Source organism: Cnephaeus nilssonii (genome assembly GCF_951640355.1).
Source record: "Cnephaeus nilssonii genome assembly, chromosome: 14".
Classification (NCBI taxonomy): domain Eukaryota; kingdom Metazoa; phylum Chordata; class Mammalia; order Chiroptera; family Vespertilionidae; genus Cnephaeus; species Cnephaeus nilssonii.
This window is the reverse complement of record NC_137085.1, coordinates 58514221-58528860: the sequence shown is the minus strand read 5'-3', so window position 1 is coordinate 58528860 and position 14640 is coordinate 58514221. Positions and strand designations below refer to the sequence as shown.

Genomic DNA, 14640 nt, shown 5'->3' with positions numbered 1-14640 from the left:
TTTAATCCCATGGTTTTACATATCAACTCTACACTGATGACTCCCACATTTCTCTTTCTAGCTGTCTCCTCTACCCATATCTTGAATCTCCAACTGCCTAACAATTCTACTTGAATGCCTAATAGGTATCCCAAATTTAACTTAGCCAAAATAAAATATTTGATTTCCTACCCTTTCCAAAACCTACACCTCTGTGTCTCAGAAAATGACACCATCTACCCATTTGTTCAAAGGCCTAGGATTCAATCTGAGTTGCTCTCTTTTTCCCACATTTCATATCCAAACCATCAGTAAATCCTATTGGCCTTAGCTAAAAATATATCCCAATTCTAAGTACTTCTCAACTCTTCCATAACTATCACCCTTGTCCAAGTCAAGTCCATCTCTTGCCCAGCTCTCCACAATGGTCCCCGCCTAGCCTTTTAACAAGTCAAAATCCTCTGATTCCTGTCAATTAGGAAAAGAATCCAAACTCTTAAGACTGCAAGACCCGCCCCCCGCCCCCTCCCCCATTATCTGGCCCCATATACACCTGTCCAACCTCATCTATCACTCTTTCCCTTGTTCACACTGCCTTTTTTGCTTCACCTGTACCAGAGCCTTTGTACATGTACTATCCACCAGATCTTCATGTAGATTATTCCTTCACTTCATTCAGGTCTTGGCTTATATGTCACCTCTTCAGAAAGACTTCCCTAATTATATTTATAGCCACCAAAACTGGTAAGTCTCTGGTTAACCCCTTGACCTGTTTAATTTTTTTTTTCACAGCACATTTTAAAATACTATTTTTGATTGTTTGTTTGTTCATGTTTACTTGTGTGGCAGATATCATTTATCTTTAGCTCTTTCCATCATCCATTATCCCCTTCCTATTAGTTACAGAAAACATTTTAGCTCTTTGCTGCCCAATTAAAAGACAGGCCTCTCTTGCTTATAAGCTATGTGACTATGCTCTGCCAATAAAATATACGAAGTGTTGTTGGAAATCTTAAAATTAGTTTTATGTCTACCAATTGTGTTACAAAAATTTTTTCTAGCATGTTGTTGTTTAACTACCTTTGGGGAGAAAAGGTAGTTATTTATTTCATATATTCAAATTTACCCATCAATTACATTATAGATTATGGATTTTATGTACCAAATAGAAGCCCTTCTCTACTCCAATATTAGAAATATATTTACCTATATTTACTTCTAAAATTTTATGTTTTCATTTTTTAATGCTCTAATGTTTTATCTATTTTGTGGTGTGTTTTTTGTTAAAGACTTTTGACAGCCTGAATACTAGAGTACTGTAACAATCCTTATACATCATGCACTGTTTTATCCATTTAAAAGTAAGAATTCAACTTTTGGGCTAAAGACAATAAATTTCAATAAAGGGTGTGCTAAACTAGGTTTGCAGTTTTAAGTATGCAAAAATAGTTTATTCTTGTATTATTTATTAACTAGAGGCCCAATGCATGAAATTCGTGCAAGGGGCTCGGCCCATCGCAGCCCCTGCTGCCTCTTGGCCCCACCCACTGGTCCTTCCAGAAGGTTGTCCGGAAGGTCATTCCAGAAAGTCATTCCACTGTCATATTAGCTAATTAGGTCTAATTAGCATATTAACTCTTTATTATATAGGATTATTGTATTATTTGCCATACAAACTGTAAGCCTACTTTTGCCTACTCCATATATGAACATGTCATAACCTACTCAAAAAGCAATGAAGATATGGAAAAAGTAAGTTAATACAACATTCTGTGCTCTAATATCCCTATTTTTAAAAGGTATGTTGATGACATTACAAAATCTCTTGAAACCAGTATTAACTAAATATATAACTTCTAGCTTGCTTCCAAACAAATTATCGAAGATTGGCATGTATTTTAATCTCAACTTTTCTACCTAAAGTACTAAGCAAGAAATAAAAATAAAAATGTTAAAAAAAATGTTTTCGACATTTATAAAATAACTGGATTACTTCAGCTTAAAAAAGTATGACTTACTAATAAAGGACTTCACTCTAGCAGTGAAAGTGACATAAGAAATCTATAAATATCTGTTGAGAAAATGTTTACACCTTAGTTTATACTTTTTTCTTTTTGTTGTTGTTATGGTTCATGGTTATTTTACATATCCTCTTCAATCCCCAATGAAAAGAAAGTAACAATAAATTCTCCTTAAGCTGTTTATATCATAGAGTCCAGAGAAAAAAGCCGCCTTCTGAGGAAAAGAATCCTCTAAAAACATTCTATTGTTTACAGTTTATACCCAGAAGTCATTTTGGGAATTACTTGCTAATTTCAAAACTTCTTTATTTTAAAATTTCATTATTAATTTCTTTCTTTTATTTATGGTCAGTAACAGTATGCAGATTTTCTTTTTGACCTAAAAATACTCAAATGTATAAGTGATACCAAGTTTGAAAAAAAAGTTATTTTATGAGCAATAAAATGCTATGAATAGATGTGGGACTAGTCTATGTATTAGTTTTTATGAGTTTCTCAGTTATTTAAATGTTATATCATCTTCAATGTGGATTATATTTCTAGTTGCTAAAAAGGCTTCCTTTCATATACGAAAAGAAATAAAGGCTCCAGAAAACACAAAACTAGTTTTCAAACTGTTTCAGACATTATTAAAATAAGAAAACTAACCACTGCCAATAACAGTCTTTATGTTTTCCTATATTTCACTTCCTTTGAATACTTATATTCTTTAAAAAATAAAAACCTTTAAAAATTATTAATAAAATTATTATTACTACAGAACTTCTACACAGAATCAAATAATTAAATTTTAAAATCCTACTCCTTCTCACAGTTTATTAAACTCAGCCTCTGAATGAGTTGACTAAATGCAAGGAGACTTGAGTCTAAATTATCTTAGTGGATAAGCTTTGACTTTCACTTATCAGCTAGAATGGAAATACATATCCACTTTACAGATACAGACACCCAAAATTGTCTTTTTCACTGGGTTCCTAATCTACCAGCCCCCAGTTTAGTATCTAACAAATTAATAGGTGGGGTAGGAAGATGGCTGCCGACGGGAAGGCAGGCTACAAGATAGTGTGTGAGTGAGAGAATGAAAGGAGATTGTGTGGACATACAGGGAGTGTCTATTTGTGAGTGAGGGACAGCTATATTCCAAGGGACTGCTGGGCCTGCCGGACCGGGCTCCCCTGACCGGGCAGCCTCCACTGCTGCTGAAATCTCTCCTAGAGTGACTGGCTCTGCCACAGAGAGCGAGACATCTTGAAGGGGAGAGTGGCTGTGATTGGAAGCCTAGCCTTACCTTCAATCGGGAAGAACTGGATACCTCACGGGACCCTACAACCACAACACCCAGGGACCAGCAGCGAACCCACGAACACCGGGTCTCAAGAAGCGTGACTACGCAGACCCAGACAAGTTCTGCACCTTCTTACGGAAAGGTCAGATTTCGCCCAGAGAAAGGTGAGGGCTCTGATCCAGGAGAGAGAGAGCTACATAACCAGACACGCAGAGAGGAGAGATCATGGGGAGACAAAGAAACAGCCCACATATGAAAGAAAATGAGGCATCACCAGGAAAGAAAGTAAACAAAACGGAGGCAAGCAATATGTCAGAGAAAGATATCAGAGAAATGCTCATAAGGTTGCTGAAAAGGGTGGAAGACAAATTCAACAATATGTGTAAGAACCGAGAATGCTGGAAAAGATGGCGACCGGCAGGAAGGTAGGGAGAGAGAGAGTGTGAGTGAGGAACCCATAGAGGAGAGTGTAGATGTGTGTGGTGTGTGTGTGTGTATGAGATAGGGTCAGTTAGATTCTGCAGGTCTTCCAAGGGGCTCCCGAACAGGGCAGCCCTAGACAGCGGAGCCCCGCGCACAAAGCGGACACTTCTCGGCGGCTGGTGCGGACGCAGAGACCACGCCATCTTGAGAAACAGAGCTGCCTGAGACGCGGATCCTGGCTTCTGACACAAACCAGGACCCTGCAGCCACCGGGGACAGAGAACTGCTATCACAGCTTCAGACAAACAAACAACAAGAATCCAGACTTCCCGGCAGATTTCCGTGAGTCAAAGAGCCTATCCCCCTCCTCGCAGGCACGCTGATAGCGCCATAGTATCTGATAGACTTGCCCCTCCCCCAAGCTGCTGAGCGCCCACAGGTGCGCGGAAAGCGCCATAGTAACTGATAGACGCGCCCTTCGCCCAAGCTGCTCACAGGAGCGCGCACAGACAGCGCCATAGTAACTGATAGACCCGCCCCCAGCCCAAGCTGCCGAGCTTTGCGCAGGGACGCGCTCCCTCTTAGGGAACTTGGCGCGCGCTCGCGCACGGGACAGAAGCAGCTCCCCGTCAGGGAAATCTGTCAGTGCGCACAGAGGGCTCCCCTTCGGGGAATTTGAGGGAATTTGGCTCGCGGGTCACAGCTCCCCCTTCGGAGATTCTTAAGAGCCTGCACAGAGGGGCTTCCCTTTGGGGAATTTGGCGTGCAGGACGGACTCCGCCCCCCTTCTGGGACTTTGGAAGAGTGCACTGAGCCGGCTCACCTTCAGGTTTTTAAGAAAGTGCGCTCTAGCCGGTTTGGCTCAGCAGAGAGAGCACACACAGAACGCAGCTCCACTTCAGGGAATTTGGCACGCCGGACACAGCTGCCTGGGATCCCTGACTCACAGCGCATTCACACTAAGAGCCAGCGACCCCAATTGTTGGTGCGTGCACACACAGGGACCCTGATTCTCAACGAGAAACCGCACAAGGCAACAGAGACTTTGACACTCGAGTCTTGGTGCAGACACAGGGAAACTCTGACTCCTGGCACATGCTAAGGATCTCATTCTCGGCACATACCAACAGTGTGGTGCAGACAGGGCCCCTGATTCTAAATGTGCACACGAGACCACACAGAACACTGGGGACACTGATCCTGGGCAAGTCTGGTTCCCACCAACCAAAGACAGCCACACGTCCTAGTGTCAGAGCACTTCAGTGAAACTAGGGTGGAGCGAAGTCCCCACAGCACACGGCCCAGGTCCACGCAAACAGAAGCTTGAGCTTTCTGGTAATAGCCAGAATGGGGAAACGAAATAACTCACAGAGGAAAGAAAATGTGGAGTCGCCAAGAAAGGAAATTAGTGAAAATGAAGCTTGCAACATGACCGAAAAGGAATTCAGAGTAATGGTCATGGAATTTATACATCGGATGGATGAGAAAATCAACAACTTATGCAAGAATCAGGAAGAAATGAAAAGTGATATAGCTACAATCAAAAACAACATGGAAAGTTTCAACAGTAGACTACAAGAAGCAGAGGACCGAATTAGTGAGTTAGAAGATCAGGTACAGAAACAAGCTCAAGCTGAACAGCAATTGGAGAAAAAAAATTAAAAAGCAGGAGGAAAGCCTAAGGGAGCTTCGGGACAACATGAAACGAAGTAACATGCGTATAATAGGGCTGCCAGAAGGACAAGAAGAGCAGCAGGGATTAGAAAATCTATTTGAAGAAATAATGACAGAAAACTTCCCGGATATGGGAAAGATAAAAGTTACGCAAGTAAAGAGAGTCCCAAGCAGGATCAACCCCAAAAGACCCACACCAAGACATGTCATAATTTCAATGGCAAATATAAATGATAAAGAGAGAATCCTAAAGGCGGCAAGAGAGAGACAGAGAGTTACCTACAAAGGAACACCCATCAGATTGTCAAATGATTACTCATCAGAAACACAACAAGCTAGAAGTGAATGGAAGGAGGTATACAAAGTGTTGCAAAGCAAAGGACTGAATCCAAGAATACTATATCCAGCAAGACTATCAATCAAAATTGAAGGGGAAATCAGGAGCTTTGCAGACAAAAAAAGCCTCAGGGAGTTTATCACCACCAAACCAGCAATGCAAGAATTGCTAAAGGAAATACTGTAAAAAGAAGAAATAAACAGGTAAGAAGGAATACAGACACAAAAATAGATATGACTGCAAACAAATACCTTTCAGTAATAACTTTAAATGTAAACGGACTAAATGCTCCAATCAAAAGACATCGAGTAGCTGAATGGATAAAAAAACACGACCCATGTATATGCTGTCTACAAGAGACCCACCTCAGAACAAGAGACTCACACAGATTGAAAGTGAAGGGATGGAAAAATATCTTTCAGGCAAATGGAAATGAAAAAAAAGCTGGGGTAGCAATACTTATATCTGACAAAATAGACCTCAAAGTAAATGCCATAACAAGAGATAAGGAAGGCCACTTCATAATACTAAAGGGAGAAATCCAACAAGAAGAAATAATTCTGGTAAACATATACGCTCCCAATATAGGAGCACCCAAATACATAAAAAAACTCCTGGAGGATATCAAGGGAGAGATTAATAGCAACACAATCATAGTAGGAGACTTTAATACCCCACTATCACCACTGGACAAATCCTCTAAACAAAAAATCAGCAAAGAAACAGCAATCCTAAATGACTCACTAGACCAGATGGAATTAATTGACATCTTCAGAACATTTCACCCCAAAGCCACAGAATATACATTCTTCTCAAGTGCACATGGGTCATTTTCCAAGATAGACCATATGCTGGGTCACAGGCAAAGTCTCTTCAAATTCAAGAAGATAGAAATTATATCAAGCATCTTCTCAGATCACAGTGGCATAAAACTGGAAATCAACTACAATAAATACAATCCAAAGAAATCAAACACATGGAGACTAAACAGCATGCTATTAAACAAGGACTGGGTCACCAGAGAGATCAAGGAAGAAATAAAAAACATCATGGCAACAAATGACAATGAAAACACAACAATCCAAAATCTATGGGACACAGCGAAAGCAGTCTTGAGAGGGAAGTTCATAGCTCTACAGGCCTATTGCAAAAAACAAGAAACAATGGTAATAAATTACTTAACCCTACAACTCAAAGAGCTAGAAAAAGAGCAGCAAGAAAAGCCCAGTGTAACCAGAAGGAAGGAAATAACAAAGATCAGAGCGGAGATAAATGACATAGAGACCAAAGAAACAATACATAAGATCAACAAAACCAAGAGCTGGTTCTTTGAAAGGATAAACAAGATTGATGGACCTCTAGCCAGGCTCACCAAGAAGCAAAGAGAGAGGACCCAAATAAACAAAATCAGAAATGAAAGAGGTGAAATAACAACAGACCCCGCTGAGATACAAAGGATTGTTACAAAATACTACGAACAACTCTATTCCAACAAACTGGACAACCTGGAGGAAATGGACATATTCCTAGAAAAATATAACCTTCCAAAAATCAATCAAGAAGAATCTAAACAGCTCAATAGGCCAATAACTATGGACGAAATTGAAGCAGTCATCAAAAAGCTTCCGGCAAACAAAAGCCCGGGGCCTGATGGCTTCACAGGAGAGTTTTACCAAACATTCAAGGAAGAACTAAAACCTATCCTCCTCAGACTATTCCAAAAAATTCAAGTGGAAGGAACACTTCCAAGCTCCTTCTATGAAGCCAGCATCACCCTAATACCAAAACCAGATAAAGACAACACAATGAAAGAGAATTACAGACCAATATCCCTCATGAACATAGATGCCAAAATCCTCAACAAAATTCTAGCAAATCGGCTCCAGCAGTACATCAGAAAGATCATACACCATGACCAAGTAGGATTTATCCCAGGAATGCAAGGATGGTACAATATCCGCAAATCAATAAACGTGATACATCACATAAACAAATTGAAAGATAAAAATCACATAGTCATATCAATTGATGCAGAAAAAGCATTTGACAAAATCCAACACCCTTTCTTGATAAAAACTCTCAACAAGGTGGGAATAGATGGCTCATACCTCAACATAATAAAAGCTATATATGATAAACCCACAGCAAACATCATACTCAATGGACAAAAACTAAAAACATTTCCCCTAAGAACAGGAACAAGACAGGGATGCCCACTCTCACCACTCCTGTTTGACATAGTACTGGAAGTATTAGCCATTGCAATTAGACAAGAAGAAGAAATAAAAGGCATCCAGATTGGAAAAGAACAAGTAAAGCTGTCTTTATTTGCAGACGACATGATATTGTACATAAAAAATCCGAAAGACTCCGTCAAAAAACTAATAGACTTAATAAATGAATTCGGCAATGTAGCAGGATACAAAATTAACGCCAAGAAATCTATGGCCTTTCTATACACCAATAGTGAACTTACAGACAGAGAGACTAAAAAGGCAATCCCATTTACCATCGCACCAAAAAAATTAAGATACCTAGGAATAAACTTAACTAAGGAGGTAAAAGACCTATACACAGAAAACTACAGGACACTGAAAAAAGAGATAGAGGAAGACGTAAACAGATGGAAGAACATACCATGTTCATGGATTGGTAGAATCAACATCATTAAAATGTCCATACTACCCAAAGCAATCTATAGATTCAATGCACTCCCCATTAAAATACCAACGGCATATTTCACAGACCTTGAAAGAACTCTCCAAAAATTCATCTGGAATAAAAAAAGACCCCGAATAGCCACAGCAATCCTGAGAAAGAAGAATAAAGTAGGAGGGATCTCAATACCAGATTTCAAGCTGTATTACAAAGCCACTGTTCTCAAAACAGCCTGGTACTGGCACAAGAACAGACATATAGATCAATGGAACAGAATAGAGAATCCAGATATTGACCCAAACCACTATGCTCAATTAATATTTGACAAAGGAGGCATGAACATACAATGGAATAAAGACAGTCTCTTCAATAAATGGTGTTGGGAAAATTGGACAGACACATGCAAAAAAATGAAGCTTGATCACCAACTTACGCCATACACAAAAATAAACTCAAAATGGATACAGGACTTAAACATAAGACGGGAAACCATAAAAATACTAGAGCAATCCACAGGCAGCAAAATGTCAGACATATGCCAAAAGAAATTCTTCACTGACACTGCCCCTAGAGCAATGGAAGCTAAAGAGAAAATTAACAAATGGGACTACATCAAAATAAAAAGCTTTTTCACAGCAAAAGAAACCATCAACAAAACAACAAGAAGGCCCACTGCATGGGAGAACATATTTGCAAATGGCATCACTGATAAAGGTTTAATCTCCAACATCTACAGGCAGCTTATACAACTTAATAAAAGGAAGATAAATGATCCAATAAAAAAATGGGCAACAGACCTAAATAGAATCTTTTCAAAAGAAGACAGAAGGAAGGCCAAGAGACACATGAAAACATGCTCAACGTCACTAATTATCCGAGAGATGCAAATCAAAACAACAATGCGGTACCATCTCACACCTGTCAGAATGGCTATCATCAACAAATCAACAAACGACAAGTGTTGGCGAGGATGCGGAGAAAAAGGAACCCTCGTGCACTGCTGGTGGGATTGCAGACTGGTGCAGCCACTGTGGAGAACAGTATGGAGTTTCCTCAAAAAACTGAAAATGGAACTCCCATTTGACCCAGTAATCCCACTCCTGGGAATATATCCGAAGAAACTAGAAACACCAATTAGAAAGGATATATGCACCCCTTTGTTCATAGCAGCACAATTCACCATAGCTAAGATTTGGAAACAGCCTAGGTGCCCGTCAGCAGATGACTGGATCAGAAAACTGTGGTACATCTACACAATGGAATACTATGCTGCCATAAAAAAGAAGGAATTCTCATCATTTGCAGCAACCTGGGAGGAATTGGAGAACATTATGTTAAGTGAAATAAGTCAGTCAATGAAAGAAAAATACCACATGATCTCACTCATTTATGGATAATAAAGAACATTATAATCTTGAACAAAAAGATAGATACAGAGACAGTAAAGCATCAAACAGACTGTCAAATTACAAGGGGAAGGTTAGGGAGAGGTGGGGGAGATAAGAGATCAATCAAAGGACTTGTATGCATGCATATAAGCATAACCAATGGATGCAAAACTCTGGGGGGTGGGGGCATATATGGGAGGGGGGTGTGGGGAGGGCAATGGTAAGATATGTACACATATAATACCTTAATAAAAAAATTGAAAAAATAAAATAAAATAAAATAAAATAAAAATATGTGTAAGAACCAAGAGGAAATGAAGAAGAACCAAGAAGAAATGAAAAATGACATCACTGCAACAAAGAACTCAATAGAAAGCATCAACAGTAGACTAGAAGAAGCAGAGGACTGAATCAGAGAGCTAGAAGACAAGGTAGGAAAAAATACCCAAGCAGAGCAGCATCTAGAAAAAAAGCTTAAAAAACAAGAAGAGAGCCTAAGGGAACTTTGGGACAACACGAAATGAAACAACATGCACAAAATAGGGGTGCCAGAAGGAGAGGAAACTGAGCAAGGAATAGAAAACCTATTTGAAGAAATAATGACAGAAAACTTCCCTGATATAGGGAAGAAAAAACTCACACAAGTCCAAGAAGTTCACAGAGTCCCAAACAAAATGAACCCCAAAAGACCAATGCCAAGGCACATTATAGTTAAATTGGCAAATACCAGCAACAAAGTAAGAATCTTAAAAGCGGTCAGAGAGAGACAGAAAGTTACCTACAAAGGATCCCCCATCAGATTAGCGACTGATTTCTTATCAGAAACACATCAGGCCAGAAGGGAATGGAATGAAATATACAAAGTCATGCAAAGGAAGGGTCTGAATCTAAGAATACTGTACCCAGCAAGGCTATCAATAAAAATTGAGGGTAAAATCAGGAGCTTCACAGACAAAAAAGGACTAAGGGAGTTTATCACCACCAAACCAGCAATGCAAGAAATGCTAAAGAGTCTGCTATAAAAAGAAGAAATAGGAAGTGAAGAAGGAACACAGGCATAAAAAATAAAAAATGGCAACAAACAAGTACCTACCAATAATAACTTTAAATGTAAATGGATTAAATGCCCCAATCAAAAGACATAAGTTAGCTGAGTGGATAAGAAAATATGAACCATATATCTGCTGTCTACAGGAAACCCACCTCAGAAAAAAAGGACTCACACAGACTGATGGTGAAGGGATTGACAAAGGTATTTCAGGCGAGTGGAAATGAAAAAAAAGCTGGGGTAGCAATACTTATATCTGACAAATTAGATCTCAAAGTGAAGGACATTAACAAGAGATAAGGAAGGCCACTTCGTAATACTAAAGGGAGCAATCCAACAAGTAGAAATAACTCTGGTGAACATATATGCACCCAGCCCTAACTGGTTTGGCTCAATGGATAAAGCGTTGGCCTGCGGACTGAAAGGTCCCAGGTTCGATTCCAGTCAAGGGCATGTACCTTGGTTGCGGGCACATTCCCAGTAGGAGGTGTGCAGGAGGCAGCTGATGGATGTTTCTCTCTCATCGATATTTCTAACTCTCTATGCCTCTCCCTTCCTCTCTGTAAAAAATCAATAAAATATATTTTTAAAAAACCAAACATATACACACCCAATACAGGAGCACCCAAATACATTAAAAACAACAACAACAACATAATAGGCCACCAATTGACCTGTACTGGAGGAACGAATTCAATAAACATATGAAATATATTTCCCATATTTAAACAAAAAATGAAAGGAGTTTAATTACAAAGTATAGTACCAAGTAGCCACTCAATAAATTATGAAAATTAACTGCATGAAAATATTCACCTCCTAGAATAACAATACTATCAATGATAAGGATTCTAATGATTTAATACAGTATGTTCTCTTTTTTTTTTTTTTTTTTTTTTTTTTTTTGCTTTTGAGTGACTGGACACCACAGCTAAATGTATAACAAAAAAATAATAACTGGCTGAATTCTCTGGTCATATACTCTTAATTCCAATATTGCATGCTTCATGAAAGTTAGTTTCATCATTAAAGTTGAAATGGTGAATATATATTTCATTTCAATGCCCTAAATAATTTTTACCTGAAATTGGTTTACAGCTTTTTGACTGCTACTAAAAAAGGAACTAAGCTTCGAGATATACATACACATACATATATATGTTACACATACTTTTTCTCATCTGATATTACAAAAGGAGTAATAAATGTGCACATACATGGACCCACATCATCCTTTGTCACAAATAGAACATATTCTTGAATAATCAAAATATGGTGATGTTAGGTTCTACACAGTGGACAAAGCATCAATGTCATGGACTTAAATTTACCATTTGGAACATCATTGAACATTCCTTAGGAAAAAGCTACATTTGGAAGCTCATGTCCTATCCTTAATAAACCCAAAACAGACAGCTTTTCTCTCATCTTGTAATTAATCATGTTTTCTTAAACTAAGCAAACATGTTGCTTGCTAATCTGAGACCATATGAAAAAAATTTTAATTAAATATACCATCACATAGAGTAGGATAAGATGCTCGTATTCAACAAAACACTTGGAACTGAGATTGTTTTCTATTACACGCTAATTCTGAGTCATTCCCATAGAGAGGAGATATGGAATCACTCAAACTTCATATTTCTCCAAGTACATATAATTAAATTCCTGTAAGTTAAATGTGGGGGGAAAAAACAACTAACCTAAATGAAGCTACTACTTATGACCAGAGACTAATTATCAGATTTCTTTCTCCCAAACTGTACATTTGACCCATTACTAGGTTGTGAAATGAATTTAAATCTGAGCTGCATTTTCTTAAATAACAGAATTTTAAAAAATGTATCAGTTAATAACATAGTAAATATTCTTTCTGAAATTATATGTGTATGTATGATATGTATATGTACTAGGTTGAGATGTAAAATGAATTTCCTATTTTGGAAATTGCAATTTTGTAAAGATTTGAAAAATATAGGGTTAACCTTTTGCACTCGGATGTCGAGTGTGACTCGACACAGTTAGCATTAGAATAAAGGAATCGAGAAAAAAGCAAGGGAGTGCAAAGGGTTAATACTATGTATCCTTGGGTAGTGTGATTTCTAGCTGAATAAGTGGAAGAACAAGTAAAAAATATATATATATAAAAGTGAATGTGTAATTCCTTAAATACTTGTTTACAAAACAAGTGGGAGTTCATTATTACTTCCCATGTTTCCCCAAGAGCAGGAGTATGGTTTGAAGTTTTATGATATTCGGGAAACTATCAATCTTGTCTCACATTACTGGAATGCCTATGATCATCTAAGTGTCAATATTACAAAAATCTCAGGTGCCACTGCTCTAAGCTAATTATGACCATCTCTATTCTTAAATCTGCATAGAATACTTCATTCATCTTCCTAGTCCCTTATATGTCCAAGATCACAAAGGCCAACATCCTGTTTGAAGCCAATTTTTTTAATTTAACAGTGGATGGATTTAGGGGAAGCAGTCAGTCACTGGGCTGTTTCCAACATATTTTCTTAATCAAATAAATCATAAAAATATCTTAGCTCCTTAGTCACTAAAGGCATAACTATGGGAAATACAGAATGAGGTAGGGGTCTGGAGAAAAGTGTAGAAGATATGGGCAAATAGTACCTTAGGACCCCAACGGTTACAATGAAACAATGGTTTCATATATTTAAATTACCCAAGGGTGAGGTGTGCAGATGACACCATGCTTTACTTCTCTATAGTATCTTTTCTTTATCTCTTCGGTCCTTATCCACTGAAGAACAGAAAATGGGAAAATAAAAAGGAGGCAGCCACCTAATACCTACCCACTTGTTTAAACAAAGGCATATTCAACTTCAACAAGAGTTTCCTGCTTTTATAGCCTTGACTCAAATCAGCAAGGACCTACAAAAGGGGCAAAACAATCCAAAAGAACAAACTGAGAGAACTTCATGAATTTTTATTCAACTAAACTGATGGTACTCGTAAAGATACCTTGGTGTTTTGCAGCTCCTAACTGGTTCTATCTCGAAGACAGTGATTCAAAGACCTACTATGAACCCCCGACATCTCATTACCCAACCCCGTCTAAAGGTTCCGGTAAGAGCCAAGAAGTGTGGTGAAGGATGCAACATGAAAGGGCAATCAAATCTCTCTGAACGTGATCGAGCCATCTCTGGTACACACAAACTCTACAAACCACAGGAAAGTTATGTTAACGCAACTGACCTAGCAAATACATTAGAGTGAAATTTCTCACTCGAGGACCACGGGATTCCTAGGGCGGGTTAATAAGTATCAAGTATCTATCATCGATGGTGTGTTCAAGCACCCGCCCCAAGACTCCCTAAAAATTACCGGTCTGTGTTTACAACTTACGTTTGACTTAAGTCGACTTACTAACAAGGGAAGGTGTGGGTCTGAACATTAAAAACAGGCTCCTCCCTCGGTGGATGTTACTTGAACGAGTGTTTTAAACTTTGCTGTTCAACATTTCACCTCGTGCCCTGCACGCCGCGCCTGCGGCACCCAGGACCTCTGCCCTCGGGGAGACGGGGCTTGGGGAGGAGGTGCGGGGAGGGTGCGCCTGCCCGTCCAGGCGGTGTCCATGTGAAGACAACCAAACCCCGGGACCCTAGAACTCAGTTCGGCGGGTGTCCAGGGAGGGGCGGGAGCCCGCGGTCGGGCAGCGGGGAGCCGGCCCGGGCTGCGGGTGGGAGCCGGGAGGGAGCGCCGCGGGCGGGGCGGGGCGGGGTGGCTCTCCAACCCGCGCGGCCGCGCTGCCCAAGGCGGAGGCAGAGGGTCGCGCCTCCCCAAGGCCCCGGCCC

At 39.5% G+C, this 14640-nt stretch overlaps 1 protein-coding gene across 2 annotated transcripts in view; it reads right to left on the bottom strand.

Annotated features, from left to right (window-relative positions):
• CNTLN (centlein) overlaps positions 1–14640 on the bottom strand; it is a 269920-nt gene that overhangs the window by 254387 nt on the left and 893 nt on the right. The gene's annotated exons all lie outside the window — the stretch shown is intronic.